Here is a 14,240-nt window from a genome sequence, read left to right as displayed (position 1 = left end):
GTGGTTTCCAGCATTGACCCTTTGGATCCGCTGCTACTTCTGCAGCTGTGTCTATGGATTGTAAGAGCATATAACAGAGTCATGAAGACTTCATTCTTAAAATGGTGCCTGGTGGATCTGTGAATAAGCACGGAGCCCTTTTAGGAGCCTAATCCAAGCCTAGTTCTATCAGATCCAGCCTCTGTGCTTGGCTTTGCCATTGAAGCAAACCTGGGTCCTTCATGTTTTGAAGTCTCGTGAGATATTTTGAGAGCTCATCCAGTCACCTGACGTCCAGCGGTACAAGTTCTTGCTAATGAGGTTTGGCTCATTACGGCCTGGGATTATTGTTACTCGGACACCAAGATGAATGGCTTGGCAGTGATGGAGACCGCGCCACGCTGATGCATATGTTAAGAAGAGGTGATTAGCATGCCCCTTCCGTGGGTTTACAGAGGACGAAGCGCCAGTCAGCTGGGATATTACAGCCTTAAAAATAACAGTTCCACAAAGGACAGCGGCGGGGGGCTAATGAACGTACTGTATCATTCGTTGCCACATGCCCAGTGAGCAAACTGCAAAGGATGTGTCTGAAGACGGCGCTTCAGGAGTGAGGGAGAGCCCGACGCGTCCTGGGTCCATGGCCCATGTCGGCTCTTAGAGACAAGGAGCATTGCAAGGTCATGGGACGCAGGAACTGACCACAGTCGAGGCTAAGGGATGACCTCAGCGGCAGCATCAAGTGTACCGTGCTTGGTTGGCGCAGAAGTGAGGGAGAGCCCGACGCGTCCTGGGTCCATGGCCCATGTCGGCTCTTAGAGACAAGGAGCATTGCAAGGTCATGGGACGCAGGAACTGACCACAGTCGAGGCTAAGGGATGACCTCAGCGGCAGCATCAAGTGTACCGTGCTTGGTTGGCGTAGAAGTGAGGGAGAGCCCGGCGAGTCCTAGTTCCATGGCTCATGTCGCGTCTTAGTGACAAGGAGCCTTGCAAGGTCGGTGGAAGCAAGAACTGACCACAGCCGAGGCTAAGGGATGACCTCAGCGGCAGCATCAAGTGTACTGTGCTTGGTTGGCGCAGAAGTGAGGGAGAGCCCGGCGAGTCCTAGTTCCATGGCTCATGGCGCGTCTTAGTGACAAGGAGCCTTGCAAGGTCATGGGACGCAGGAACTGACCACAGTCGAGGCTAAGGGATGACCTCAGCGGCAGCATCAAGTGTACCGTGCTTGGTTGGCGTAGAAGTGAGGGAGAGCCCGGCGCGTCCTAGTTCCATGGCCCATGGCGCGTCTTAGTGACAAGGAGCCTTGCAAGGTCGGTGGAAGCAAGAACTGACCACAGCCGAGGCTAAGGGATGACCTCAGCGGTAGCATCAAGTGTACCGTGCTTGGTTGGCGTAGAAGTGAGGGAGAGCCCGGCGCGTCCTAGTTCCATGGCCCATGGCGCGTCTTAGTGACAAGGAGCCTTGCAAGGTCGGTGGAAGCAAGAACTGACCACAGCCGAGGCTAAGGGATGACCTCAGCGGCAGCATCAAGTGTACCGTGCTTGGTTGGCGCAGAAGTGAGGGAGAGCCCGGCGAGTCCTAGTTCCATGGCCCATGGCGCGTCTTAGTGACAAGGAGCCTTGCAAGGTCGGTGGAAGCAAGAACTGACCACAGCCGAGGCTAAGGGATGACCTCAGCGGCAGCATCAAGTGTACTGTGCTTGGTTGGCGCAGAAGTGAGGGAGAGCCCGGCGAGTCCTAGTTCCATGGCCCATGGCGCGTCTTAGTGACAAGGAGCCTTGCAAGGTCGGTGGAAGCAAGAACTGACCACAGCCGAGGCTAAGGGATGACCTCAGCGGCAGCATCAAGTGTACTGTGCTTGGTTGGCGCAGAAGTGAGGGAGAGCCCGGCGAGTCCTAGTTCCATGGCCCATGTCGCGTCTTAGTGACAAGGAGCCTTGCAAGGTCATTGGACGCAGGAACTGACCACAGTCGAGACTAAGGGATGACCTCAGCGGCAGCATCAAGTGTACCGTGCTTGGTTGGCGCAGAAGTGAGGGAGAGCCCGGCGAGTCCTAGTTCCATGGCTCATGTCGCGTCTTAGTGACAAGGAGCCTTGCAAGGTCATTGGACGCAGGAACGGACCACAGTCGAGACTAAGGGATGACCTCAGCGGCAGCATCAAGTGTACCGTGCTTGGTTGGCGCAGAAGTGAGGGAGAGCCCGGCGAGTCCTAGTTCCATGGCCCATGTCGCGTCTTAGTGACAAGGAGCCTTGCAAGGTCATTGGACGCAGGAACTGACCACAGTCGAGACTAAGGGATGACCTCAGTGGCAGCATCAAGTGTACCGTGCTTGGTTGGCGTAGAAGTGAGGGAGAGCCCGGCAAATCCTAGTTCCATGGCCCATGTTGCGTCTTAGTGACAAGGAGCCTTGCAAGGTCATTGGAAGCAAGAACTGACCACAGTCGAGGCTAAGGGATGACCTCAGCGGCAGCATCAAGTGTACTGTGCTTGGTTGGTGCAGAAGTGAGGGAGAGCCCGGCGAGTCCTAGTTCCATGGCCCATGTCGCGTCTTAGTGACAAGGAGCCTTGCAAGGTCATTGGAAGCAAGAACTGACCACAGTCAAGGCTAAGGGATGACCTCAGCGGCAGCATCAAGTGTACCGTGCTTGGTTGGCGCAGAAGTGAGGGAGAGCCCGGCGAGTCCTAGTTCCATGGCCCATGTTGCGTCTTAGTGACAAGGAGCCTTGCAAGTTCATTGGAAGCAAGAACTGACCACAGTCAAGGCTAAGGGATGACCTCAGTGGCAGCATCAAGTGTACCGTGCTTGGTTGGCGCAGAAGTGAGGGAGAGCCCGGCGAGTCCTAGTTCCATGGCCCATGTCGCGTCTTAGTGACAAGGAGCCTTGCAAGGTCATTGGACGCAGGAACTGACCACAGTCGAGACTAAGGGATGACCTCAGCGGCAGCATCAAGTGTACCGTGCTTGGTTGGCCCAGAAGTGAGGGAGAGCCCGGCGAGTCCTGGTTCCATGGCCCATGCCGCAGCTTAGTGACAAGGAGCCTTGCAAGTTCATTGGAAGCAAGAACTGACCACAGTCAAGGCTAAGGGATGACCTCAGTGGCAGCATCAAGTGTACCGTGCTTGGTTGGCGCAGAAGTGAGGGAGAGCCCGGTGAGTCCTGGGTCCATGGCTCATGTCGCGTCTTGGAGACAAGGAGCCTTGCAAGGTCATTGGAAGCAGGAACTGACCACAGTCGAGGCTAAGGGATGACCTCAGCGGCAGCATCTAGTGTACCGTGCTTGGTTGGCACAGAAGTGAGGGAGAGCCCGGCGAGTCCTGGTTTCATGGCCCATGTCACACCTTGGAGACAAGGAGACTTTCATGGCCATTGGACGCAGGAACTGACCACAGTCGAGGCTAAGGGATGACCTCAGCGGCAGCATCAAGTGTACCGTGCTTGGTTAGTGCAGAAGTGAGGGAGAGCCCGGTGAGTCCTGGGTCCATGGCTCATGTCGCGTCTTGGAGACAAGGAGCCTTGCAAGGTCATTGGAAGCAAGAACTGACCACAGTCGAGGCTAAGGGATGACCTCAGCGGCAGCATCAAGTGTACTGTGCTTGGTTGGTGCAGAAGTGAGGGAGAGCCCGGCGAGTCCTAGTTCCATGGCCCATGTCGCGTCTTAGTGACAAGGAGCCTTGCAAGTTCATTGGAAGCAAGAACTGACCACAGTCAAGGCTAAGGGATGACCTCAGTGGCAGCATCAAGTGTACCGTGCTTGGTTGGCGCAGAAGTGAGGGAGAGCCCGGCGAGTCCTAGTTCCATGGCCCATGTCGCGTCTTAGTGACAAGGAGCCTTGCAAGGTCATTGGACGCAGGAACTGACCACAGTCGAGACTAAGGGATGACCTCAGCGGCAGCATCTAGTGTACCGTGCTTGGTTGGTGCAGAAGTGAGGGAGAGCCCGGCGAGTCCTAGTTCCATGGCCCATGTCGCGTCTTAGTGACAAGGAGCTTTGCAAGGTCATTGGATGCAGGAACTGACCACAGTCGAGGCTAAGGGATGACCTCAGCGGCAGCATCTAGTGTACCGTGCTTGGTTGGCACGGAAGTGAGGGAGAGCCCGGCGAGTCCTGGTTTCATGGCCCATGTCACACCTTGGAGACAAGGAGACTTTCATGGCCATTGGACGCAGGAACTGACCACAGTCGAGGCTAAGGGATGACCTCAGCGGCAGCATCAAGTGTACCGTGCTTGGTTGGTGCAGCTAACTCCACTGAACGTCTCATTTCAACCTTTCGGTGTATTTTAAGGTGTAGAGGATGTGAATATCTTTTTGTTCTTTCAGTATCAGACAGAATGACGGACACTAAGGAACCGAACTACTACACCTTGGAGGAGATCCAGAAACACAACCACAGCAAAAGCACCTGGATTATCCTGCACCATAAGGTTTACGATGTCACTAGCTTCCTAGAGGAGTTTTTAGTGCCGCTCACTGACCTGCTCAACTACTTTCCAAACGAGGACCTGCTTCTCTGCCCACGTCCCAAACCGCATTCCCTGGAGCTGTGGTCGGCTGGTGGGAGCGTTACTGCAATCGGCAGTTCACCATCTCGCTCTCAGCGCGACCCGCCCAGGTAGCAGTGCATTGGTTGCTGTGCCCTGGAGAAGCCGACCGGGGGACTGCGAGGCCCAGAATCCACCGCTGTTTGCAGCCGGCGCCTCTTCCCCCGGCGGCCACGCCCACTGATTGAACGCTTCTATTTAACCTTTCGCGACACCCGCTGCGCGGGTGCCGCTCACTGACCTGCTCAACTACTTTCCAAACGAGGACCTGCTTCTCTGCCCACGTCCCAAACCGCATTCCCTGGAGCTGTGGTCGGCTGGTGGGAGCGTTACTGCAATCGGCAGTTCACCATCTCGCTCTCAGCGCGACCCGCCCAGGTAGCAGTGCATTGGTTGCTGTGCCCTGGAGAAGCCGACCGGGGGACTGCGAGGCCCAGAATCCACCGCTGTTTGCAGCCGGCGCCTCTTCCCCCGGCGGCCACGCCCACTGATTGAACGCTTCTATTTAACCTTTCGCGACACCCGCTGCGCGGGTGCCGCTCACTGACCTGCTCAACTACTTTCCAAACGAGGACCTGCTTCTCTGCCCACGTCCCAAACCGCATTCCCTGGAGCTGTGGTCGGCTGGTGGGAGCGTTACTGCAATCGGCAGTTCACCATCTCGCTCTCAGCGCGACCCGCCCAGGTAGCAGTGCATTGGTTGCTGTGCCCTGGAGAAGCCGACCGGGGGACTGCGAGGCCCAGAATCCACCGCTGTTTGCAGCCGGCGCCTCTTCCCCCGGCGGCCACGCCCTCATTTCTTCTCTTATATCCAACCAGCCACTAACGCGCAGCGGGTCGCGCGCGGGTCGCAGCCCGGGGCGAAGACCCGGGCAAAGACTGGGCCGTTCTAGGCCGTTACAGGCTGTTAGAGACTGGACTGGGCCACCCCCCTAATATTTATTTATATTTATATTCTTGTTATATGACTCTTTCCTATCTGTATTTATTTACGAATTTACTTAGACCCATAGTTTAATATCATTAGTAATGGTCCTTACGAGAGGGAACAAAACCAAAGCCCCCAGTGCAGCGGGCAAAATGCTTGGCCCCATGGACGACTTTTTAGCGAAGGCCAACATTCTAATAGATGAAAGCATATCAATAATCGAAGAAAGGGTTTCCCTGGATCTGGCATTCGCAAAAAGATCCTCATTAGGTACCTTGGCGGAAGCCAGATCTCCAGCCCTAGGAGCATCAAATGCAGAGTTGGTGCCGACCAGGGAGAGACGCAGCCTACCGAACACAGTAGACCTGTCAGTCTCTCAACTGGCGGACTCTCAACTCAGCTTTGACCTAGAAAAAACACCAGTATTGCTTCCAACAACACCTGTGCAAATTTCTTCTTTAGAAAAAAGGTTAGAGAGGGGCAGGAGGGAGGGAGCGATTAGTAAAAATAGGGTACCCAGAAATCCCAACACATCAGTAAACACGACAACACCATCAATCATTCCACAAATCCAAGATGTTAGGGCGTCACATATTGAGGTATCAGCATCAGTTCATCAGGTAGAGAAGGAACCACCTCTTCTGATAGTCGTGGACCCTCAAACCACTAAACAAAACGAAGTAGACTTGAATATTGTCGAGGTCCAGGAATTAACCATCCCCAGTATAGCCAATGTAGTCAAACACGCATTACTACCTCTAGAACACCGGTTAGCAGTTATAGAATCGCAAATTTCCAAATTACTTAAACATCTACACCCATCCCTTCCGCCATGTCCTCAAAAACCGGGCGGAAATAATAGTAAAAAATCAAATAACACTAACCAACCAAATGCCAATCCATCTATCCCCAATCCACAACAAAAGACCCTCCGAATAACTACCCCAAATTTGTCCACAAATAAAGTCGTCACCAATTCGACTACAACAACAAAAACAGCACCAGTTCAAAGTTCTTCTAGTAACTTACAACAGACAAATACTTCGATCACTCCAGCTGTAGCCGCTACCGCTACTATGACCCCGAAGGCACCTACCACCTCAGCTAATAAAACCCCACCAAAAAAATCGAATAAAACAACAACAAAAACCCTACCCCCTCCACCCGTACCGCCAAAAACACCTGTGGTTAGGTCCAGAAGAAACACTGCGGGGAATCTTACCTTTCCAAGACTTCCAGCGGAGTTTCCTCCCGAGGCCTCACCCTACGTGGTGGTTATGGCTGGAGTTCCTGAATTGACAGATCATACCCCAGAACCGGCCTGGTCCTTAAAAAATAAAGCACAGCATTGGCTCCAGACTAATCGCCCAATTCCATCTTCCTGGCGTGGTAGAATCAGATCCGTAGCCAGGGTACCGTGGGTGGGCAATACCAGAAAAACCATCCCTGGGGATTGCATAACAATCACCTTCGAGGACCCTCGTATAGCGGATTATGTTTGTGCTTGGGAAGACATTACCCCAAATGGAGGAATCAAAATCAAGTCACTCTCCTTTTTTTACCCCTTTAGGCAAGTGGACGGATACATACAGGAGCAGGAACCTCCTTGGTCCGTCCCTTTTCCTAGGCAGGACGACCAATTAAACACCCGATATCATGGTCCCTCTAACCTTTATGAGCCAGATTACTCATGGCATACAGTGAGACAGCGCCACCAGGGGGGAAGGTGGGATGACAGAAGACCATACACACAATGGCCCCCACACAGAGAACAACCACGATGGGACCCATGGCATAACATCCCGCTAAACAATAGGTATAGCGGCCTAGATCTGGTCGATTGACCATTATCAGAAATTCCTTCCATTGACATTCAACTACCCTCCTTGTCACAGTCCGCCATCACTTCCCAAGTTATTGGTAATAAAGATCTTATAACCCCAAAATTAGATAATTGCGACGTCCCTCTACAAATCATAGCATCCTATTGGAACATTGCGGGCCTACGAAATAAAATCAACGATGGCTCTGCGCAGAAGTTCCTAGCTCCAAATCAAATAATTTGTCTCCAGGAGACATGGTCTGTAGAAGCATTACATCTACAAGGCTTCAAAACTTATAACGTCCCAGCGTTAACCAGTACTATGGGCAGACCAAAAGGTGGTCTTACGACCTACATCTCCAATTCCCTTCCTCTTAATAAGGTGGCCACACTCTCCCAGGATCCTAACCACCAAATCTTATTACTAACCCTTCCCAACAAGGACACAATAATCCTGGTCAATATATATAACAATCTGTCTGAAGAAACTTTTATAATTCTTCTTACTACTCTAACCGACAAATTGAAACAAGTTTGTCACCGGAGTCCTGTAAATAAGGCAAGTAATATAATTTGGGGAGGTGATTTTAATCTCCATCCCTGTACAGCCACTAACTTACTGTGTTGCGGGATTGTGGACGAATTCAACGTCCCACTAGCCCATCTCGCTCACACTAAATTAGGAAATATAATTAATATCGCCTTATCAGATCTGGATCTTCAGATTGCCAACTACCCAAAAGCAGACCCTAATGAATTTGTTCCGACCTATGTGGGTAGAGGACACAAGACCACAGTAGATTTTATATTTCTCTCCCAAAACCTAATGACCAAACTTAATGAGTTTGAGGTCATAGATACTCCCCTCAGCGATCATGCAACTTTAACAATAACACTATCCGTGCCAACTAAAGCCTCCCATAAATTGGAGATGGCGACCACTCTTAATCAGAATAGGATCCAGGTTGGGAAACGTAATGGACTAACTATTAAATGGGCCAAAATTAACCCAACTGACATAATGAAAAAATTAATAACTCGGTCCTACCCAAATATACTGAAATGCCTGGATCTCGCAACTAGTAACAAGGAAGTCCTTAGAAATTTTAATTTAATATTAGACGTCATAAAGGACTTACTTACTTCAAAATCTAAACCAAACCGTGTTACTAAACCAAAGTGGTTTAACCATAATTGCACAGTGGCTCTATCAAAGTTAAAAACTGCACTTAAAAACAACCCACGTGATGCGGCCCAGATCCAGCTCTTGAGGCGCCAATACACAGGGGAAAGAAAGTTGAGAATGGCCCAACTCAAACAAAAATTATGGGATGATCTCCATCAAGGCGCTGTTTCAAAAAATAGTGAACTATTCTGGCGCACACTTAGAACCCCATACCTCACAGAAAAGGATACCCCTAAAATAGAAGTCGCTATCGACGAAAACACATGGGTCTCCCACTTCGAGGAAATTTTTAAAAATACCCTACCAACAGAATCCCCACCCCCCAATGTGAATTACCCTATCCTGGTTCCCTTTGACATCTCAGACCTCATTGATGCCCTGCAGAGTAGTAAATCAGGCAAGGCCCCAGGACCCGACGGGGTCCCGGTGGACCTTTTTAAAAGTAATCAAGACCTATGGGCCCCCATTTTAACCCGAGTATGTACAGCTGCAGCGAGTGAGGGAATTCTAACCTCCTGGACAAAGTCAATAATGGTCCCCATCTTTAAAAAGGGGGACCGGCAAGACGTAAAATGCTACCGGCCCATCTCACTGCTGGACTCGCTCGGGAAAGTAGTGGGGAGAGTGATACTCGAGCGTCTCCAGCAGTGGACTGAGGATCGGGGCATAATCTCAGATATCCAATTCGGCTTCCGAGAAGGTTTTGGTACTTTAGAGCAGGTCCTCAACCTCACCCTAATAACGGGGAAATACACACAGGCCACCCCCACTAAAATATACATGGTCTTTGTAGACCTTTCCGCAGCTTTTGACTGCGTGTCACATACAAAGCTGTGGAAGGTCTTAGCTCAACTGGGAGTAGATCCACCCTTGTTAGATTTTCTCAGAGAGCTCTACACCGGGGCTACAGCCAGAGTACGCTTCGGTGTGAATGGAGAGTTGACGTCTCCGTTTAGTGTAGGGCGTGGTGTCAGGCAGGGATGTGTCCTGGCCCCCTTCCTCTTCTCCCTCTACACTAACGGTCTGGAGGAGGAGATGTTGAGGGGGGCTCAGGACCTCCCACGCATAAATCGCCGCCTGATCCCCGCCCTGCTCTACGCGGATGACGCGGTTATTTTAGCACGAACCCCCAGAGAACTCCAGAAAGCAGTGAGCAGATACACGTCCTTTATGGGCAACATAGATTTAAAGGTGAACGTAAAAAAAACGTTCGTCATGACAGTTGGCAGAGGTAAAAAAAAAACATATCCTATCCTGCTGAATAACCAAAAGTTAGAATGTACCCCCCACTACCCCTATTTGGGGGTCATGGTAGACGACCAACTTAGCTGGAAGCAAGCAGTAAACACTAGGGCACTTCTATTTAGGAGATCAATTGCTGCAGTAATATCTTTCTCTCAGAGATTAGGCAAAAGACCACCAGTAGAGCTTCTCAAGATCTACAAAGCCAAATGCCAGGCAATTGCAACATATGGTGCAGGAGTTTGGGGGTATACAGATATTAACCCCATTCAGAAGGTGGAAAACACCTTCCTAAGATTCTTGTTAGCCACCCCCAAAGGTACCTCAACTTACGCAATGCACCTAGAACTAGCTATTCCTCACCTGGAGGATCTAATCAAAATAGAACCCCTGATGTTGTGGCGCCGAATCTGGACGTCAAATAAAAATGCCTTGTCACAAGCTATCATTGCAGATTCAATGAGCATGGATAACTCTGCAAAAATAAAGTGGCTTTTATATGTCAGGAATTTTTTCAATGATCTAGGCCTTGAGAATCACTATTTAGATCCGGCTTCTATCACAGACATTTCAAAAAAAGATCTTAAACAGAAAGCACTAAGTCACCTTGAACTGTTAAGACTTGCATCCAATTCCACAAAAACGGCAGTGATCCACGCAAACATGATCCAAGTAGCCTTTGTCATTCACCCGTACCTTGAATTGCAGTTATCAACCTACGAGAGAATGCTAATTACGAGATTTAGGCTAAACATCTTTTTTAGAATGGTCACTTTCCCGTCACAAAACTCTTGGGACGCTATACTGCCGCCTTGCCCCTGTGACGGCTCATCAGTGCAGTCGAATTTGCATGTGATCCTGCTTTGTAAATATCACCAAGCCCACAGAAAGACCTGGCTTTTACCGATACTTAAATCGTGGGGATTGAGACAGTGTAGACCTGCTCTCTTAAGATTGCAAATGCTGGAGACAGTGAATGTCTGTTATTTTGTTAGCAGTTTCCTAAAGTGCATTATGAAACATAGGAAAAACCTTTAAAAACTATGTTATATCTACCATAACCGGCACCTTGCACTTTCTGAATAATTCTTCCTTTTTAACTATGAAATGAATTTTACCTGAAATGTCTGTAATATGTGTATTTTTATAATGTATGTCATTCTGTGTTCTTTTATGGTTTTTTTCCACTGTGAACAAACCGAATAAAGAAGATTTATTATTATTATCAGACAGAAGTTCGTTTAATTTAGATTTTAAGGTGGCTTTTGAGTGTGATTAGAATCCCAAAGAACATTTTAGTGTACATGAAGAAACAGTATTAAATATGATCGTGGCTTTATAAAGGACAGGCTGAAGTGAATACTGAAGCCCAAGAGTGAACCGAGTTGAATCGAGTGCAGTCTCGCGAGTTCTCTACCACAGTTGCCGTGCTGTCCGCTAGCATTGCTGTGGGGCAACAGTACTTTAAGGAGCCGATGCCACCTATGGCCCTTTGGACCACCATTCCGTGGGTCACCCCTAAATTGGAAAGCCCTTCTTGCAGTATAAGCTGTGCCACACATTCTGTTTAGTATGGTCGTCTTTGTTTTCCACTGCAGGGACTGTGATCACCTTTGTATTCGGTGTCTGATGATGATGAGCCCAGACACAGGTGGCATCGTGTAGTCAGAGGCAGCTTCTTGCCGGATATCCTGCCTGTGTGAGCCCTTCTCCTACAGGCTTCAGTATGTTTATAAGACACACACGAGCTACGTCACACCATCCCCAAAGCACTCTTTCAGCGTGTTTTGAAGGACCTCGAAGCAGGCACTAACTGAAGCTACAAAAGGTCTACCAAGCAGCTGGTTCTTCAATAGAAGGACCCACTTTGCTGTTTTTTCTGGTGTGGAGACAGACTTTTGCTTTGAAGTCCTTATGTGGATGGTGCATGTTCCCCTCTCCAAATTTGATCTGCAGACATAGTGTGTTGCAGCAGCCACTTGCATTTTGAAATACTGTTCTATACGGTTTGGCCATTAAATGTTCATCCGGCAGCTCTTGGCACCACACATCTAGTCTTCTCTCGGTCATTGAAGAACATTTGTGAATGCTGTTCTCGTGCTCTGGTTGTCCGAGAGGATGGAGCCACCGTTGCTCAGTCACATCATTTGTGATGCTAATCTGAGGGCCATGAAGGGATTATTGAACAGGGGCTGCCTGTGGGTCACTGGAATCCTCTGCTAGTATATATTTTTCAGATGTTACCCTGATTTTGTTTTGCCACCTCTGCTTAAAATAACGCTTGATTTATTTCACTTCATTCCCACCAACTTTTACTCGCTTCAACCCTCACGGGTAATCGCAGCCTCACGGTACTTGCGCGGTGCTTGCTTTTGCTTTGTAAGGGCACCATATGTAACTGCGGTGGCTGCGTCTTGCTACGGGAAGCCTGGCTTGGGGCCGTGCAGCAATCTAGCCCATCGCAGCACCTTGCAGGAAACTGAATACTGCACAAGTGAAATAGGTCCTTGTAATGTAAAGGTGGATTCAGGGGCTTTTCTTGAATCGCCATCTTGAGTGTTGTGTGACTTCTTTTAACGCACAGTGCCTTCTTAAATGGCTCACACTGATCATGTGCAGTTCTCCACAATAAAGGATCTTCTTTATATTTTGTAATACTTGACACCAGCTCGTCAGGTCAGCATTGATAGACGCCCTCCACATTAAGGAACCATCCTTCACTGAACCATGCACAGACAAGCATTCCTTTTGTAATTCCAGTGGCTCTTCAGTCCCTCGCTCCAGTTTTTCTTCCTTTAGAGATTTGGTGTTTGTCACCATTTTCCGGCACTGATGACCCCCCACCAGCCTGCTCCTGACTTTGAATCCCTACTGTGTGCATGTATCTTCATGTCCACTCCAGCACCAGGGACGCCTTCAAAAACGCCACCCGCATACACCACCAACTAATCCGATCTGCCAAGAAAGCCGCTTTCAAAGACCGACTAGACAACAACGCCCACAACAGCAAGGAATTATTCAACATCGTCAAAGAATTTACCAACCCCTCAGCCAACTCCAATGATATCACTCCCTCTCAGGCCCTCTGCGACTCCCTAGCTTCGTTCTTCCACAACAAAATCGCAGACATCCACAACAGCTTCGACAACCGACCCGGAGACCAACCCACCCAACCTTCTGCAGGACCTTCACCCCCCTTGAACATCCTTAATGACTGGAACCCTATCTCCACTGAGGACACCATCCACCTGATGAACTCCATCCACTCAGGATCCCCCACAGACCCCTGCCCTCACCACATCTTCAACAAAGCAGACTCCATCATTGCACCACACCTCCGAGACATCATCAACCGCTCCCTCAACTCCGCCACCTTCCCAGAAAGCTGGAAACACGCAGAACTTAGCGCTCTTCTGAAAAAACCCACAGCGGACCCCACCGAACTCAAAAACTACCGCCCCATCTCGCTCCTTCCATTCCCGGCCAAAGTCATCGAGAAAGCCGTCAACAACCAGCTCGCCGCCTTCCTCGAAAGCAACAAATCCCTTGACTCCTCATAGTCCGGCTTCCGAGCCAAACACAGCACGGAGACCGCCCTCATCGCAGCAACAGACGACATTCGCACTCTACTGGACAATGGAGACACAGTCGCCCTCATCCTCCTCGACCTCTCCGCAGCCTTCGACACAGTCTGCCATAGCACCCTTCTACAGCGCCTCAGAAACATCGGAATCCAAGGAAAAGCACTGGAATGGATCACCTCGTTCCTCACCGGAAGAACCCAGAGAGTCCGCCTCCCACCATTCAACTCAGAGGCCACTGAAGTCATCTGCGGCGTACCCCAAGGGTCATCACTCAGTCCCACCCTCTTCAACGTATACATGAGCTCTCTTGCGACCATCGCACGCCAACACAACCTCAACATCATCTCCTACGCGGATGACACTCAACTGATCCTATCACTCACCAAAGACCCTAACACCGCCAAAACCAACCTACATGAAGGAATGAAAGAAGTAGCCGAGTGGATGAAGCACAGCCGTCTGAAACTGAACTCAGACAAAACAGAAGTCCTTATCTTAGGTACCTCCCCCTCCGCTTGGGATGACTCTTGGTGGCCAGTGGCCCTTGGAAAAGCACCCATCCCGACGGACCACGCACGAAACCTGGGCGTCATCCTGGACTCCTCACTCTCAATGAACAGACAAGTCAACGCCGTTTCATCATCTTGCTTCAACATTCTTCGCATGCTCAAAAAAACATTTCGCTGGATCCCCACCGAAACCAGAAAAACAGTCACCCATGCACTGGTCACAAGCCGCCTGGACTACGGAAACACCCTATACGCCGGTATCACCGCAAAACTCCAGAAAAAACTCCAACGCATCCAGAACGCATCAGCCAGACTCATACTAGACATCCCGCGTAAAGACCACATCTCTAGTCACCTGAAAAACCTCCACTGGCTCCCCGTCAATAAGAGGATTACTTTCCGCCTCCTAACCCACGCACACAAAGCACTTTACGAACTTGGACCCG

The 14,240-nt window shown here is 50.1% G+C and overlaps 1 protein-coding gene across 2 annotated transcripts in view; it reads left to right on the top strand.

Annotated features, from left to right (window-relative positions):
* Positions 1 to 14,240, top strand: part of MAPKAP1 (MAPK associated protein 1) — a 928,195-nt gene that overhangs the window by 630,447 nt on the left and 283,508 nt on the right. The window lies entirely within an intron of this gene.

This window comes from Lissotriton vulgaris, chromosome 5 (assembly GCF_964263255.1).
Source record: "Lissotriton vulgaris chromosome 5, aLisVul1.2, whole genome shotgun sequence".
Lineage (NCBI taxonomy): Eukaryota > Metazoa > Chordata > Amphibia > Caudata > Salamandridae > Lissotriton > Lissotriton vulgaris.
The sequence above is the reverse complement of the archived record's forward strand: the minus strand, read 5'-3'. Positions and strand labels throughout refer to the sequence as shown.